Here is an 18,206-nt window from a genome sequence, read left to right on the forward strand (position 1 = left end):
TGCTTGATGACTGCTAGTCCAGTGGTTCTCAGACTTTAACACATCAACCCTGGGATTCAATTAAAATGCAGATTATGACTCAGAAGTTCTGAGGCAGAGCTGGGATTCTGCATTTCAAACAAGCTCCCAGGTGATTCTAATACTGCTGGTCCATGGACCTTGATGTAATAAGGAATCTGAACACGTATCTAAGTGAAAAATAAGAAGAGGAAAGTGCCCACAATCCAGGAGCCCTAGGTCCCCACCAGAGCCCTAGGTCCCCACCAGGGGTGAGGTAAGTGAAGCACCTAGGACACAGCACTCAAGTTCAAGTGCAACCCCTGCACTTGCATGATCCTGAGAGTGTTTCCTTACACTGTGAATCCTAATACGTCACTGGCCCACCCTAGTCCCAGCCCTGGTCACTACCAAGTAACATTTTGGTAGTTATATAACAGATTTCTAGTCCTTCAAACTACTTTCTTTCTTTCTTTTAGTATTTTATGTTTTGTTTATTTTAGTGAATTCCAGTTAGCTACTAAATGGCTTCACCTGACTGAAAGTATCACTCTGGATAATAATGTTTATTTTTAAGTACGTTGAGATTCACAAATTTCAGTAGAATGAACTAACTGCCAAGTGGGCAGCAATTTTCCTTTTTCTTTATATCAGTTTCTGCTAAGGTTGGCTGATTCCTCTATTTTTATTTCGATTTTTCACTGAGGTATAGTTAATTGACATTATATTATTTTCAGGTGTACAGATTATTTTTTAATATACACATATGGGATTATATTGTACATGATTATACTGTATGTAATTATATCTACAATATTGCATATATAGGATTGTACTTTTATTTTTTGTTCATGTTTATCTAAGTCATGATATTTTTAAATCCTTAAGCTCTGAAGGATTTATCAACAAATTCACTAAATAATCCTGTTCCTCAAAAAAATGTGCATAGTTGCTTTCTCTGGAAAAATTAGGAGTGGTTATTATTTCTTTCATATGCTTATCTGTTCTTCCCAAATTTTCCATATTGGACCCTCATAACTTTAAATTTAGTTTTTATTTGTATCAAAGTAATACACCCATGGACTTGAAAAACACCAAATGATCTACAAGACTTAAAATGATAAACAGCAGATCCTTGCCCCACCCACTCCCACGGAAGTCAATCAGCAAGCAGCTGCTTTCAATGCTTTTAGTTGTTTCTTCTATTTACTTCCTTGTTTCTAAATAATATTACTTTTTCTTATATTTTCATCTTTCGATATTTTTAAGTTTCCTCAGTGAAGATGAGGATTTAACTCACACCACAACTTCCACATAACTTCTTCCACCAGTGCCATTTTCTTTGAATCAATATTCAGTGTTTGTAATGAACCAAGTGAGATAGAATTACCGTCTTCTTAAGCCAATTTTTGTTTTCCCTGGAGTTAACAATTGTCTCATCTTTTTTTCCCTTGCATAGTTTTATTTTTAAATATCTACCACTGATTTATCTGCAAGCTCCCTGCCAAACTGGAAAGCTTTTATCAGATTATGGTCAAACAGCTCCATTTTTTTCTCTAGGGTAATCTTTCCTGGAACCCTCTGTGTTAGTCAGGGTTCTCCAGAGAGACAGAAGCAATAGTTTAGAGAGGGAAAGCAAGGGATCTATCTTTAAGAACTGGCTCACACTCTTGTGGAGGCTGGCAAATTCTAAATCTGTAGGGCAGACTGGAAGGCCAGAAACCCAGGCAAGAGGTGATGTTGCTGTCTTGAGTCTGAAATCCACAGGGGAGGTGAGGAGGCTAGAAGCTCAGGCAGGATTTCTATGTCTTCATCTTGAGACAAAATTCCTTCTTCCCTGCGAAGCCTCAGCCTTTGCTCTTAAGATGTTCCACTGATTGGATGAGGCCCACTCACATTATGGAGGGTGATCTGCTTAACTTAAAGTTGAGTGATTATAAATGTTAACAATATCTAAATTATACCTTCACAGCCATATCTGAACTAGTGTTTGACCAAACTGGGCACCATAACCTATCCAGGTTGACACGTAAAATTGACCATAACAACTTCCATTCTCCTAAGTAATCTCTCTCCCATTGTTTTGTTTTGTTTTGTTTTGTTTTTTCTCTTTAGTGTTTCCCTCCCACTTAGTTTCATGGCCTTCTCTTTAAATTTCCACCATAGTTTTCAGTAAATATTTCCCAGGTAAATTAAGACAACCTGTCAAAGAATTGTGCTAAGGTAAACAGAGTGGGTGGGAGAGTCAGGGGGCACCTCCTCCACCCCCATCCAGCTGCCTTCTCATCTCCTTGTCTTTCCCACTGTTCCAGGAGAGCAGGAGGGAGAGTGCTGAACTCAGACAGCACAGACTCTGTGGTAACTGCCAGTAACAAAGCCTGGTCAGTAGAAAGAGAATTTATCTGCAGCCCCAATTCTTCAGGGAAGCATTGGTATAATGAGCCAGCCCTGCAACAGCTGTCTGACTGGTCACCTTTATCCTAATGCTTAGTCTGCAAACCTGAAAACTCAAAGTCAAGAAAGCACTAAATGCAAAAGTAGCTTTCCATATTGTTTCTTGCTTTCAGACTTTTACAGATATGCCAACACAGAGCTTTGACCGTACAACTTTGCCTGCTTAGAGATTTTTATTTTCTTTAAACTGAATACTTAATGATGGGGCCAGAATAATTGAGAAGTCTTAAGAAATACAGATTTTAAATTAATTTTTTCCAAATGACTGTGTGTGTATCACAATGAGTCAACATTTCTTTGGAAATTGAGGGTGAAAAATCTCAACAAATGAAGGATGTGAAGTGTGGCAGGCCCAGTATCCAAACAAGGCACAAGCTTTTCCCACCTATCTGTTTGGGAGTAAAAACAAGAAGGAGGGAATTAAACAAACCTTATGAAGCAAAGAGAGAAGGAGAACTATAATTTCTGAAGAAAAAGAGTGATAGAAACAAGTTCCCTAAAGCAAAAATAAATCTGAAAGCCAGACATGAAAGGGATAAGATGTCCACTCACCTCACTGTGCTTGGATGGGAACCTTCCTGTAAAGCAAGGGAATTTTTGAGTCTCCCACTGTTGAAAGGTTTTCTTTCAATTGGTGGGGTGGAGAGCTGCGTGAGTCACAAGACTCTCAGGCTCCCTTAGGAACGTGCTCAAACTTCCCATGTTTGCAGAAGCCCTAGAGCTGTTCTAACTGCAAAATGATAGCTGATCTCATAAATTCCCTAAAAATAGAGGCATATGAATCTCAGTTGTTCCAAATTGAGGTAATAGGACACATTAAAGTGTTCCACATCCATAAGTTTGGAAAATGCTGGGTAAAGTAAAATTATGAGTTTCTTTATTGCAGGACTTCTCAGGTCCTTTAATAGCATTGTGATTCTCCATCAGGAACGTCTATTATACAGGATATCTCTAATTTATTTGAGATGTTTCATGGAGCCTTGAGAACACAGATCTAAATAGCTACCATCAGGGTAGGGGTGTGTGTGTGTGTGTGTGTGTGTGTGTGTATCTCATCAGGGGAGAAAGGGGCCAAGAAGATCACTTGCTAGTGCTTGTTGTAGCTTCAAGTCAAAGGAGCAAAAGGAGACCCAAAAGCTTGTTACCATCTCCTGGCTTTGAAAAATTATCTCATAAATTCCCCTTTAGTTCTAAATTGCTAACAACTGTTTCAGACTCCAGTAATATCAGAGCTAAAAGGGAACCTAGAAATAGTTCATCTAATCCTTCCAATTTACAAATGAGAAACTGGCCCAAGGAAAGGAATTAAGTTGTCCGAAGTCACAGATGAATTAAATTGCAAAGCTTGGTTAGAATGAGCTTTTCTGACTTCTAGTCCATTGATCTTTGTCCTGCCCTGTGGTATCTCTCTATATGACTGAATCCACAGACTAGCAATGGGCTGTTACTGCACGATTTTGACAAATCTGTCTATAATTAAAAACAATATCTAAGCCCAGCTGATGGCTCATGTCATCTCAAATAAATCTCAATATGATAAAATAATTCAGACCATCGCTGGCATTTGAAGCAGCAAGATTTGACCTGTGGTTTTAACACCAGCTGGCTTCATTTATCTCTGAGCTCACAGTCTCATGATGTCTTCCTTGAAAACTGGATTGTAAGTCACGTAGATGACATGGTCTGGCTCTCTTTATAGTTTTTAAATAGGTTTATATTGTTCAAAAAATAGATCAAGGATTATAAAAGGTTCAAAACAAAAAATCTCCCTCCTACATCTGTCTCCCACCCTCCCATTTCTCACCTTGCCTCTCCACATAGTTAACCATTGATATTAGTGTTTTGTGTATCCTTCCTGAGTTCTTTATGCAGGTATCGATAGAGAGACTTATTTTTCTCCCTTATTCACACAAAATGGCATGGTCTCTTTATTAGGCAAGACTCTTCCCCTTTAGCCTTGGTCTCCTCACTTAGAAAAAAGGATTGTACCAACTCTGTCCACAGGCCATTCCTCTCTGACATTCTCCTGATGCCTGGAATGTGTCAAGCCCCCTGCTGCTTGACAACATTTGACCTTTTGGAAAATCGCACTTGCATGGCTGGTTTTGTTGGTGCCCTCAAATTTAGAGCACTCAGGGTGTGGTGTGCAGACTGTGGTATTTCATGCTTTAAGAAAATCCAATACACAAATGTCAACATTTCCAAAGCAAATTAGGGAGTGGCTGTTTGTATTGCAAACGAATCTTGCAAAATGATTCACCAAAGGCATCTTTTATGTATTTACATATATTTATCTTATAAAATAAATAATACTTGGTACAACATTCAAAAGAGTGTACAATGAAAACTCTCTACCTTGATCCCTGGTCACCAAGCTCTCCTCCCCACGGGCCACCTTTGTCACCAGTTTCTTGTGTGTTCTTCCATATTCTTTGCATATGCAAACGTATCTGTATAGATCCTTTTCCGATAAGAGCGTTCTAAATGCGCCGCTTTGCAGCTTGTACTTTTCACTGAAAAAGATATCTTGGAAATCCTTCCATATCAGGATAAATAGAACTGCCTCATTCTTTTTTTTTAAGGGTTGCATAATTTTTCAATAATGGATATGCCAAAGTAAATTAATCTAAGAAGAGTTGTTCTCTTTTTACCAGTGAATTCCATTAGTCCACGTACAATCTGATTTAATCCCTGAAGTCCTGTTTTCAGTTGCACTCTATTGTAGGAAGCAAGATTCTCTCAGGGTGCTTCCCTTCCTGCACAGCACACAGAGCAGGCATCAGTGCCTACAGATGAACTTGTCCCAAACAGAAACTGTTTCACCTCCTAAATCTTAATCTTTTTCCAACAAAAGTTCTCACATATTAATTACTGTCTCAACCTACTAGTGCAGAAACATAGAAGCAAAGAGAAAAATCATTTTCTCAATAAAAAAAAAATCCAGCTGTCCAGATAACGATGCTTTCAGAGTGGTACAGTAAGATGCAACTGACTTGATACCGTAGAATTACGTGCGCCATCTCATGTGCAATTCCGTATCGACCCAGCTTGGTTCTTCTCCAATGTCTCCTCTTGGAGTTGTACCTTATTTTATTACTAGTTTGCATCCGAATCCACTGGGGAATGGAATGATTCTGCTTTTGTTTCTTGGCCAGGAATCACTTGACTCTGAAAATCTTGTGAGAAGATGTGGTGAAGAACAGAGTCCTCCCCTCCTAAATCTTAAGATTGAATCTCAGACTGCTTTAAGATCCTCAAAGCTTAATCATCCTGAATTTTAGAATTTTTTCCCCTCTTCCAATTTTTGGAACAAGATTTTTCTCTCTCTCTCTCTCTCTCTCTCCGACCTGCTCCTTATTACTGAAAGCTGAATAAGCTAATGTAGAATATTTTTTAAGCACCAAGCTTTTGACACCTGCCTCATTCTCCACAGCTCTGACCAAACCCCTGATGACCACTAGCAGTTCTTATCCTGGGTGGTCCCCATCTCTGGCCTCATAACAATAAAACTCCTCTATAGTCATACTCACTCAGTTAATGTGATTGAATTCAATATATAATAGGTTAAATGATGTAATCAGGAACTGTGTACTCTAAATAGTAGGTATATGAGTATTATTATGATTATATCTTTTCACTGGTTTGTGTGTGTGTGTGTGTGTGTGAGAGTGTGTGCCCCAACTCAAAGAAAGAGGACATGGTACCCACCGATATTTCATAATCGTAATTCTAGTTGACCTTTTTATTTCACTTACCTAAAATATTCACTTCCCTTAGTTCTGTGACATGACATTCTCCTGCTTTTCTTCCTACCTTCTGAGTTTCCTTTGCTGATTCTTCTTCTGCTGCTGAGCCTGAGTTTTCCCAAGTCTGGCTCTGTCCTCTTCTCTCTCCCCAAGACATGTCAGTGGCTCCTGGGACTCCAGACACAAACTGTTCTGATGAACCCCAAATTGATGATTTCAGCCCATATTGGTTTTCTGAGCTCCAGACCCATGAACGGACTGAGATGAAGCCTCTGCCACCTATAGGAAGGAGAGCTCAAAACAGAAATAAAGGTCCTTGAGGTAGAAGGTTTTTCCCACACATCTAAATTTGTACCCAGTCTACGGCTACTAGCTATTTCAAATCTCTTCTACCTTCTTCTGTTCTTTGATTTTACCAACACTTCCTGCCCACCAGCTCGCCCCAATTAACAGATCCTTTCCCCTCTGACTTCACAGAGGCCATTGGACAGCTCCCTCACCTTCTGCCACCAAATCCACAGACTTCTCCAGCCTTTTTCCCTCCTATTTAGGCCAGTTTCCTACCTGAGCTTTGGCTCCTTTCACTTCCTGGTTGCTCAGGGGCCTTTTGCCAATGAGAGTCCACCCACTCCATCCTCTCTCCTTACCCGCTCTCTCTAGTTGCTGCTTCCTATAACATTTACACATATTCAAAGGTTCCCTAACCCTGAAAGCCTTTTCCTTTGACCCCGCATCCAGCTCCTGCTACTCCCCTTTACTGTTCCTCTCACAGCCAAATTTCATGAAGATTTATCTGTGTTTACTTCTACCATATTTATTTATATACCTCCCACATTTCAGCCTCCTGTAACTTTGCTTCCTTCCCACAATCTGCTGAAACTATTCTTAACAAAGTCAACACAACATATTCCTTAATCCAACCGTCCTTATGCTGCTTTGACCTCTTGCAGCATTTGTAATTACTAACCAGTCCCTTCTTCTCCTTTCCTTGCAGTTTTCCTCACGGCAATATTTCATAAATGGTTCTGGGTGGCTTGCCAGGTAATTGCCAACCCAGGGACTATTGCCAGCCCAGGGACTGTATTTTCTTTTTACCATCACAAACACCTTGTCTAACTTACTCATTAGGTCTCAGCTCAGGGCACCCTTCCCCGTCCCCCCCCCCCCCAGACCAGTCCCCACGGCTTCCTGTGCTTTGCCTGAGTAGCAATTATCACAGATTGCAATTAGACATGTAGGGTCATTCTACACCCCCAGCTTTTCCCCTGAGTCATATCCAATTTCCAGGGACTTCTGTGGTGGCAAGACACAGGGGAGGGTGGCTTTCAGCTTCTGAATATCACATGCTACGCTACCTGGGCAGAAAGGTACCGAGAGCTCACGGTCCTCATGATGCTAGTTTAAAGGAACCCGAATGCTCCCCTTCATCCTCCTCACACATTTAAATTTTTTCCCTATGTTTTTCCAGACTCTGTTCAAAATGATCATTGGAAATGATTAAAGCAGCAGTCTCTGAGGGTGTCCTAATCATGGCCACATGGTCTCTCTGTATGAAATTTTGCCTAACAACGAACAACTGAAGACACCAAAACAGTGACCAGGGCCTTCCTCTCATCCCCATTCCTAACTCCACCCTAGAAGGCCTGATCCAGGCATCGGGGCACAGCACAGGCCTTGTATGGAATACATAAGCTTCTGAGCTCCCCAGCCACTCTTTCCACAGTCTGGGGACCCTAAACAGAGTAGACTCTTGCAAGCCTTGAGTGTTGTCTCTGCATGTGAGTCCTTTGTTTCCCAAAGCCAAGGAAAGACTCCTCTTTTAGCTGAACCCACCCTTCTCTGAGTTGACATAACAAACATTTAGTTCACTGAATGGGGGGAAAGGCCATGGAGGAAAGAAATCCTGGGGACGAAAGCCACCAGTTAATATTCCAAAGTAGCCTCCTGACATGGTGCTGTGGATAGGAATCGAGGGAAATACAAGTTTGAAGGCAATAGATGAATCCAGAACTGCCTGATTTCCTTAGCAGAAAAAAATAGATGTGGCAGAAGGAAAAATATCATTTTGCCAGTGAGTAGAAAAAGAAGAGCTGTTTCATCTTCAGCATTACACAGAGGAATTTCTGGGGGAAAATGTGAAGAGCTTGTGACTGGCTGAATTGCATAGGGTATGAATCATTTGGAAATATTAAGAAAAATAAGACATGTACTTGTGCCCAAATGTAGCTAGCAAGAAAGTTAATAACAATCACCCACGTATCTCCCTTTAATTACCTAATTAATCTAATTACCTCCCACCATCTCTTGACCTTTCTCTTCCCACGTATTCCCACTTATTATTTATTACCAAATGACACAACACAGTCACCCCAAACAAAAAACCCACAAATAACCAAGAGAAGCCACTCATTTGAGAAAGACGCCCGTTATATTTTTGTGTAACTCTATATTAACATACCTTCTTCTTTTAGAATCTCAAACCCTGAGAGGCAGATATAAGATGCAAGAGGAAGGCAAAGTGACCTCATGCTTTTCTGCAAATACTATTCCTTCTCCAGAGGCCGGGAAGCCGACTCCAGAGGCCTCTTGCTTTGTTATAATCCCTCAGGACACAGCAGAAAAACAAGCATGAAGTGTCTGCCTGTAGGTGATTAAACTTGACTCTACCAGGACAGAGTCTGTCCAGCTGCCTCCTCTCTCAACAACAAAATGTATCTTGAAATATGCTCTTTTTTGGCTTATTGAGAAAGATTTAAAACAGTTAAATATTTTTTCTCATTGACATCCACAGGGTAGATATCTGGCCTTTGGGGGCCCCAGCAGCTGACTTTCTCCCATGATCCTCTCTCTAAATATGCCTCTGTTTTTGGAGGTTCTGCTTTCTTATTCTTACTTAGACTTCCCTTTGGAGAGATAGCTTTGGAGAAACCAAAATAATTGGACTCCAGGGAGAGCTGAGTTGCAGAACTGAGGCTTAAATGAACTCACAAAATAATTTTTCTCTGTATCATGTTTTTATTCCAAAATCTTGCTTAAAAACTGGTTTCTAATTGAAGTATTCTATTTTCTAATCATCATCATTATTATTAACAATCACAGATTGAGTACTTACTCAGTGAACATTGTACTAGGCTCTTCAGCGAGGTTGACCTTCTGGCATCCATGAGAAACAGGAATTGTCACCCTTATTTCAGAGATTAGAAAACTGTGTCAGAAACAAAGGGCTAATTAGAAAACTGAGTGTCAGAAATAAAAAGGCGAATAAACAGGAAGCTAAGGAAGCTTAAGCCACAGGGCCCTCTCTTACATGGGCCTCTTTCAAAGCCCTAAACCTAATTCTGAATCCATAAACTTTATTCTTCTCCTTTGGAAGAGCTTTCAAAACTGTATAAACTTTTGTCCCCACAAAATCTGGCCTGTCCCTGGTGTGGAGCCAGTGTTTGAACCCAGAATTATCTGATTTGGAAGGCTATATCTTCACACAGAACTACTTACTGTTCATCATGAAATATGAGTCCAAAAATACTTTTGCTCCTGAAATGTGCTGTAGCCTTGAACACTCCAATAACCTTAACAGAGCACTCTGTTCTGACAGTACTTGAATCACTCCTCTGGAGAATCAGGGACATCTACCAGGAGATATTCACTTATCACCACGTGGCTAGCAGGATGGGAGAGGCCCTATGAAAGAGTGGTTCAAAGGACAGGCTTTGGAGTTGGCTCCCTGGGTTAGAATATCCCACTTCACCCCTAGATGTGCATGCTTGGGCAAGTTATTCAACCTCTCTGTGTCAGAATTTCCTCTCCTGAAAAACAGGTTCAATAACAGTTTCTACCTTACAGGAGTGTGTGTGTGTGCATGTGTGTGTTTACATGAATTAAATGAGTTAGGAGTTTTCCAAATTGCAGATCATGATCCATTAGTGGGTCCTGAAATCAATTTAATGGGCTAACCGTTTTTAAAAAATCAAATAGAATCAGAATACAATCTAACAGAAAACAGAATGCATTGCACACAGTCAGGGCAGTTAATTGTTTTCTGAAATCTGTTTCCATTGTGTATGTGTATGAGTGTGCTGCACTGTTCTGTAAAATGTATTTCTTATTGTGAGTCACCATCCAAAAAGTTTGAAAAACCTCTAAGTGAATACAAAGTATATGGGGCAGCTTGTGAGCTCTCAGTAAATATCACTCATTATCATAGCGCCCCCTGGGGAGTAGCCACAGGTGGGCTTAATGTCGTCCAAATACTTCGTGTTATCTGTTGTCTCATGATATCCTAATATTCTTTACAAAACAATAATTATAAAATCATGCATGTGCATGTAGAAAGTCAGAAAATCCAAATAGGCAAAAATAAGGCCATATTATCATCCCATTACCAGAGATGACCACTGTTAACATCTCAGTGAATAGCAATCTGGATCTTTTTCTATACACATACATTTTAACTTAAATAAAATCATATCTTTAATATTATTTTATAATCTATTTTTTCAGAAAACAGTCTCTTCCTTTCTACTCTTGTAAACTTCCATTTTGTCTAATCTCCAGGCTATATTCAAAATTTCCCCAAAATGTCCTTAGCACATTCGTTGAAAGCAGTATTGGTCCGAGACTGTTCATTGATCTGGTTGTTACGGTCCTTAATGTCTTTGTCATGACTTTGACTTTCAGAGAGACCAGTCCAACTGTCCTGCAGAATGTTCCATTTTCTGATTTGTCTGTCTACTTCCTTGTGCCAGTGTTTATCTTGCACCCTGAATTTACTGTAAATTAAAAGTTGTATCTAAAGGTATAAGAGACTCAATTTAAACATTTTTGGCTAGACTACAGCTTAAGTAGTGTGGTGTATTCATAGTACATCATCAGAAGACATCTCACATCTAGACTCATTACTGATGCTAAGATTCAACCAGTCTTAGGGGAATGAGAGTCAAATTCTTCTATTATGTGATTATATCAACCTCACTGCCAATTTGGCTAAAAGTCAATCAATGTGATTTTTATGTGTGTGTGTGTGTATTGGGGCAGGGGGGAAGTCGTTAGGTCCATTTATTTATTTATTTTTAATGGAGGTACTGGGGATTGAACCCAGGACCTTGCGCATGCTAAGCATGCGTTCTGCCACTCAGCTACACCTTCCTCTTTCTCCAATGTGGTATTAGTTGGCACTATTTGTGTGTCCAGTTCTGTACCAACCATTCATTCAATTTTTAGCTGCTTTGTGTAGGTATAATTGACATACAATAAATGGCACATTTTTAAAGGGTACCATACTGATTTTCTATTGCTGCTGTAATAAATTATTACAAATTTAGTGGCTTAAAACAACACAAAATTTATTGTCTTACAATTCTGTAGGTCAGAAGTTCAATATTGGTCTTACTGGGTTTAAATCAGGGTGTCAGTAGGGCTGTGTTCCTATGTGGAAGTGCTAAGGGAGAATCCATTTCCTTGCCTTCTCCAGCTTCTAGAAGCTGCCCACAGCCCTTGGCCCACGGTCCCCTTTGCCCAACATGGCTTCTCTCTGACCATTCTTCGTAATCATCTCTCTCTGACCATTCTTTGTAATCTGACTCTTGCTTCCATTTTTAATGGCCCTTGTGATTACATAGGACCCACTCAGGGAGATTATCCGGGATAATCTCCCCATTTTAAGGTCATCTGATTCTCAATCTTAAGTCCATTTTGCCATGTAACATTCATATTCATAACTTCCAGGTATGAGAATGTGGACATCTTTGGGAGCCATTATTCTTCCTACCACAATCCACTCTTTGATCCTCAAAGATTTATGTCCATCTCATATGTCAAACATACCCACCCCATTCCAAGGTCCCCCAAAGTATCAACCCATTAAAGCATCAACTCAAAGTCCAAAATCTCATCATTAAAATCATCTAAATTAGATATGCTTGAGGCTTTGGATATAATCCATCCTGGGGCAAAATTCTTCTCTATCTGTGGGACTATGAAATTGGAAAATAAGTTTTCTCTTCCCAAAAGATAATGGTGGGGCTGACATAGGATAACAGTTACAGATGTTCCCATTTAAAAGGGAAAAAAAAAAAAAAAAGAAGGAAAAAAGGAATCATTGGTCTCAAGAAATTTCAAAATCCAGCCTTGTCAACTCCATTAGGTTTCAAGGCCTGGGAATAATTCTCCATGGCTCTCAGCTCTGTTCTCTGAATTTGAAGATCCATGCTCTGAGTCATCCTTCCTTTTCCTTCTTCTTTTTTTTTTTTTTTTAAATGGATGTAGTGGGGATAAAACCCAGGAACTCATGCACACTTAGCACTCTACCACTGAACTACACCCACCCCATCATCCTTCCTTTTTCATAAAAGGTACACATGTTTACAGCTGAGTAGTGTTATCAGCCTGATTCCTATCTGTAGAACTTCGGTTATACAACAGACTTCTTTCATTTTATCTCTCTTTGTCCCTTTCAGTTCAAGCTGTCAATGTTTCTGTTGGTGTAAAATTCTCAAGAGCTTTGTGGGTCTCCTATGCATGTCATAGGGATTTACTCCAGTAGACAAGAAGCTCCTCTACTTATCTTTCCTGGATAATCCCATCTCTTTCTTTTGTTGAAATGACTGAGGGGATCTATGAGTCACACCCTTAATCTCTTCAAAGAGCCTTTCTGGTCTAATACAAAGAAAGTTGCTGTGAACATTCATGTATAAGTCTTAGTATGAACATATGCTTTCATTTTTCTTAGGTAACGAGTGAAATGGCTGGGTCATATGGTGGGTATATGTTTAACTTTTAAAGAAAATACCAAACTATTTTCCAAAGTCATTGTACATTTTAAATTCCCATCAGCATGTTATGAGAGTTCCAATTCCATATTCTCACCAATATTTAGTATGGTCAGGCTTTTTCATTTTAGCCTTTCTAATGTGTGGATTACCTAATGATTTTAACACCAGTTGACAATACTTGCCTGAATTAATTTCATTAGAGCTTGCAAAATACTGATTTATTGTTTCTATATTGATTAGCTGTCATTCTTCAGTAACTGTCATTCTTCAGTAAAATAGAGCTTTCTCTCATAAACTGAGATTATGTAATTACCCTAAATATAGTTACCATTAGAAAGAAGGTTAAATGTTTAATTCCTTTCCTTTAATTGCCAGTTTTCAAAACAAAGAGTTGTTTTAGTACCTACATACTTTTTGATTCAGGTAGATAATTTTGCAATATGAAAGCTATGACTATGAGACTCCAAAGAGCTCAAGGAAATTGCTCAAGGTCTCAATCTCACCCAATGATCAAGAATCCTGATAAGAGTTGGCCTCTAAAATAAAAGTCTCAGTTGCCAAGGTACTTTGAAGACTTGTCACAGTATGCCTATACTGGGCCCCAGCTTCCTAGTAACATGGTCAGAGTCTATTGAGAAACATCTCATCTCCCCATCATTAACTACCTCCCTGTCAGCAGGGTCATTACCTGAGTGTCTCACAGGCTGTTGTCCTTCCCAGCACTTGCTGGTATGAGGTGGAAGTTGAACACTGTGGCCCAACAGGCCTGGAATACTTTCCTTTGTCATGAAAGCCCCCTCTTTGACTTCTTTCTGAGCAGACTGCTTTTCTTTCAGAAGTTAGAATTACTTAGGGCTGATTCCTGGGCTCTTTTCCAAGCAAGGAAGGGGCATAAAGTAGCAAGTAGCAGAAAAACCAGGAGGCTGACAACAGGTTTAGATGGTGGAGTCAGTAAAGGACATGGAAGCTAAGGGGTAGACAGAGTGGTATTCAGCTGAAAGGCTCTGGAACAGAGATAGCAGTTGTTAAAATAGTCAAAAACATCTGTGCTCTTTGGTAAATAGCTGCTGCTCTGCAACCCCCACCCACACCCTAGTGCCCATCTTCCTCCCACCCTAGCACCCAGTCTCTTCTCTCATCACCCTCCCATGATTGTTTTGATTAGCTAGGGTCCAGACCGAACCATGGTTAAAGATTTTGAACAACTCCCCTGGGTGTGGACACAAACTGGGTTGGAATTCTCATCAGTGTGACCTGGCATCTATATTCTAACTTGAACATGAACATAGTGTTGTCAACACTGTTGAGACAGTCTAGATGCTGCCTACCCTTGTGTCATGTACTGGGCAGGTACTGAGTTGTGATGTCACATGAAGTATTTCTTACTACTGAGATTGAAAGTTTAAAAAACTCAGGCTAGGGCATACTGGGCAAATGAGACTGAATGCAGAGGTACACAGCTTCTTTCTGAAAAGGAAAGATAAGATGACTAGGAGGTAGGCAGGGCCAGTATGCAGGCTGTGAGGAGTCAGTCAAGAGCAGCCGGGAAGCAGTGAGACTCAGATGTGGGGCACAGGATGGAGAGTTAGTATTTTGGAAGTCTGAAGTCTGCTGGGGACATAAGAAAGAAGCATGTGTATTCAATGTATGGTTCAGCCATGAAGGAATAATCACCCTTGCACAGATAAAGCAAAGAACTTAAGTCCTGAAAGTAGATGAGGTCCCTTATGGACAGAGACATACAGGGAACCAGGAAGAGACCAGGAGGGAAGCAACGGAGGAAGCAGAACTCTGAAGGGCATTGAGAAGGAGGAGCCAAAGACTTGGGAACTTGCAAAACCAGAAGGGAAAAGATAAAAATGTAAGAGGAAGGGCTCAACAGGTTGAAATGTAACAGGACAAGTAAGACAGAGGCCTCAGCTACCTGGGGGACCTCAGAAGTAGTAAGGCCTGTGGTCAGCATCCTGACTGCAGGGGTCAACCCTGGCTTTGGTAATTCTGAATTCTGAGACCTTGAGCAAGTGACTTAAACTCTTGTGGCTCAATGTTCATAGCAGCACTATTTACAACAGCCAAGACATGGAAGCAATCTAAATGTCCATCAACAGACGATTGGATAAAAAAGTTGTGGTATATCTATATCTATATTTATATCTATATCTATCTATCTAAATACACACACACACAAAGGAATACTACTCAACCATAAAAAAGAATGGAATAATGCCATTTGCAGCAACATGGATGGACCTAGAGGTTATCATACTAAGTGAAGTAAGTCAGAGAAAGATATCACATGATATCACTTATATGTGGAACCTAAAAAAATTGGCACAAATGAACTTATTTACAAAACAGAAACAGACTCACAGACATAGAAAAAAAACTTATGGTTACCAGGAGGGAAGGGGAGAGATAAATTAGGAGTTCAGGATTTGCAGATACTAACTACTACATATAAAATAGATAAACAACAAAGTCCTACTGTTTACAACAGGGAACTATATTCAATATCTTGTAATAGCCTATAATGAGAAAGAAATGAAAAAGATATATATATATATATATATATATATATATATATATATATAACTGTATAACTGTATACATATATATATATGTATAACTGAATCACTATGCTGTACACCAGAAACCAACACAACAGAGTTTCAAAAATTAGACGAGAGAGAAGAGACTGAGAGAGAGAGACTCTCTGAACCAAGTTTAAGAGATTATTCATGCTACATATAAGCATGTGCTAAATTATGACAACCAAGGCACCAGCTATGTAAACTTTTTAGACTTTCCAGGCTTGAATTTCTTTGCATTGGTGTGTAAACTCTAGGAACTCAGAAAGAGGAAAGAAAGACAGACATGGGGGAGCTGAATAAATAGAAACCTCTTTCAGAACACAGAGTTAAGCACACACTAAAAATTGTGACACTGGCACCTCCACTCTGCCCTCTTCAGTTGTTTCTTGTAGTTGTTTTTGAGGCTAAGCTTGCTTCCCTGTGCTTGTGACATCCAGAGTGCAAGCCAAGGTCACCGAAATAAAGATTTCTCACCCCTTGGCTGCACAAGCAATCCTTTTATTCTGGCCTGGATCCTTTTCCAGACCTCCTTGTGGGTCTGAGAACCAAATAAGGTAATACACTGAGGCAGGCATTGACGTTCAGGCACCACCAAGGCAGGAAGAAGGTGGAGCTGAAATCAGAAAAGGAGACTCAGGAACTGAGCTGCCTCCATGGCCAGGCACAGCGGGGGAAGGACAACTGTTCATGTAACATGTTGTTCCTTGGGATTCCCAGAGGAACGTGGGGAGCCGAAAAAAACCTCACTCACTCCCCCAGAGACTCCAAAGGCACCCTTTCCAAATGGCCACAATTTCTGAGCATTGTTGCTTTCTCCACTCCTTTAGTTATCACCAGGCTTTAGAACCAGACTTGGGATTTGAATCCCATCTCTATCCCTTACAAGCTGTGTGACCTTGGGCAAATAACTTAGCCTCTCTGTATCCCAGTTTCCACTTGTTTCAAGTGCTACAGTTATATTTTATAAATCAAGTAAATTCCAGAGAAAACCAGATGGTTAAAATTATTCTACCTGTTGGGCAGGGAGTTGCTGCGTGTGGTGAAAGGGTGGGGGGGGGGGCAGGGATGTCAGGGAAACAGAATTACTCAAATGCCACAGGCTTCAGTTGTTATTTGATATCCTCAGGTTAGGAGAAATCAGATAATTATCTGATAGTTATTGGAAAATAACTGTGGACCAATTTAAAATGAGAGTTTTAGTGGGGGAGGGGATAGCTCAAGTGGTAGAGAACATGCTTAGTATGCATGAGGTCTTGAATTCAACCCCCAGTACCTCCATTAAAAAACAAAAAGAAAGAAAGAAAAATGTTTCAAACCCAGGTTACATTTTAGGTATTTTGGCTCTTCAGTAAAATTCTTATTAATTTTCATTAAATATAACTATAAAAGATTAGACCATACAGAGAAACAGCCAAAAAAAGAGAAATCTTTTTTTCTCATTTCTAGAGATAAATGTTATTATTTTGGTATATAACCTTTCCTACTTATTTCTGTGTCTATATACGTGTGTATATACATATGTATATCTGTATATGTGTATATAGGTGCATACACAAACACACACATATATATTTGAAAAAATGAATCATGCCTGCATTGTCCTGTAACCTATGTGGGTTTTTATGGGGTTTTTTTTTGGAGGGGAGGGAGGGTTAAGAATAGTTATGAATCCTCTTAAAACCCACTAAATGGCCACCAGCCTTGCCAGTTTACTTAGACACATAACTCCTCTTTGCTGATTAAATGTTTCCCAACCTTTCTGATTCTGTGACACACTTAAGAGGACTAAACTTGGTAAATGAGGAGTATAACCTGAATGGAGCCATAAAGTATAACCTGAAATGAACAAGTTATAGTTCATAAAATGAACAGTTTATAATCCCATTTGCTGGCCCTGCACCTTAAAATTTAAAACAAACATAAACAATAAATGCTTGTGAAACAAGCTACAGAATTTTATCTGGAGAATAAAGCTTTATCTGGGTATATTTGTTATTTAAATTCTTAAGTGTGTAGCAAGCAATCAGCAGCAATCAGGACATGCTAGGGAAAGCTGAGAAGAGACCAGGAGCAAGGGGTGCAATTCTAGGGGTCCCTACGTCCTGACCTCTCTCTGCTCTACGACCAAGTCTGGGACTTTCGCAGCAGCCTCTGGGCAAGTGTCGGGAAGGCTGGGAATGAGCGCTTCATGCTCATTTTTGATGAAGATTTATTGTCTTCTAAGTGCCAGGCTGGCTTCAGTCTCAAGACAGGAAGGGATCTTACAGCTGGGAAGAGGTTTAGGAAGAAGCAAGCAGTTAGCCTCTCTCTTCTGAATTACTGAATGTAAATGTTCTGTAAATGTTCTATAACATGCTACACTATTATCACATCAGCAACAGCATAATTATGTTTCTCTTTCTCTTCCAGCTCTCCTCTTGTGACTGCTCTCCTTTTCTTTTCTATTCTTTTTTTTTTTTGGACTTTTTAATTATGTAAAATTTCAAATATATTAAAAAAGTAGATAGGAGAGTATAACATATCCCATGTACTCATTACCCAGCTTTAACAATTTGCAGCTCAATCTTGGTTTTTTTTTTTAACATTTTTTATTGAGTTATAGTCATTTTACAATGTTACGTCAAATTCCAGTGTAGAACACAATTTTT

Source organism: Camelus ferus, chromosome 20 (assembly GCF_009834535.1).
Source record: "Camelus ferus isolate YT-003-E chromosome 20, BCGSAC_Cfer_1.0, whole genome shotgun sequence".
Taxonomy (NCBI): domain Eukaryota; kingdom Metazoa; phylum Chordata; class Mammalia; order Artiodactyla; family Camelidae; genus Camelus; species Camelus ferus.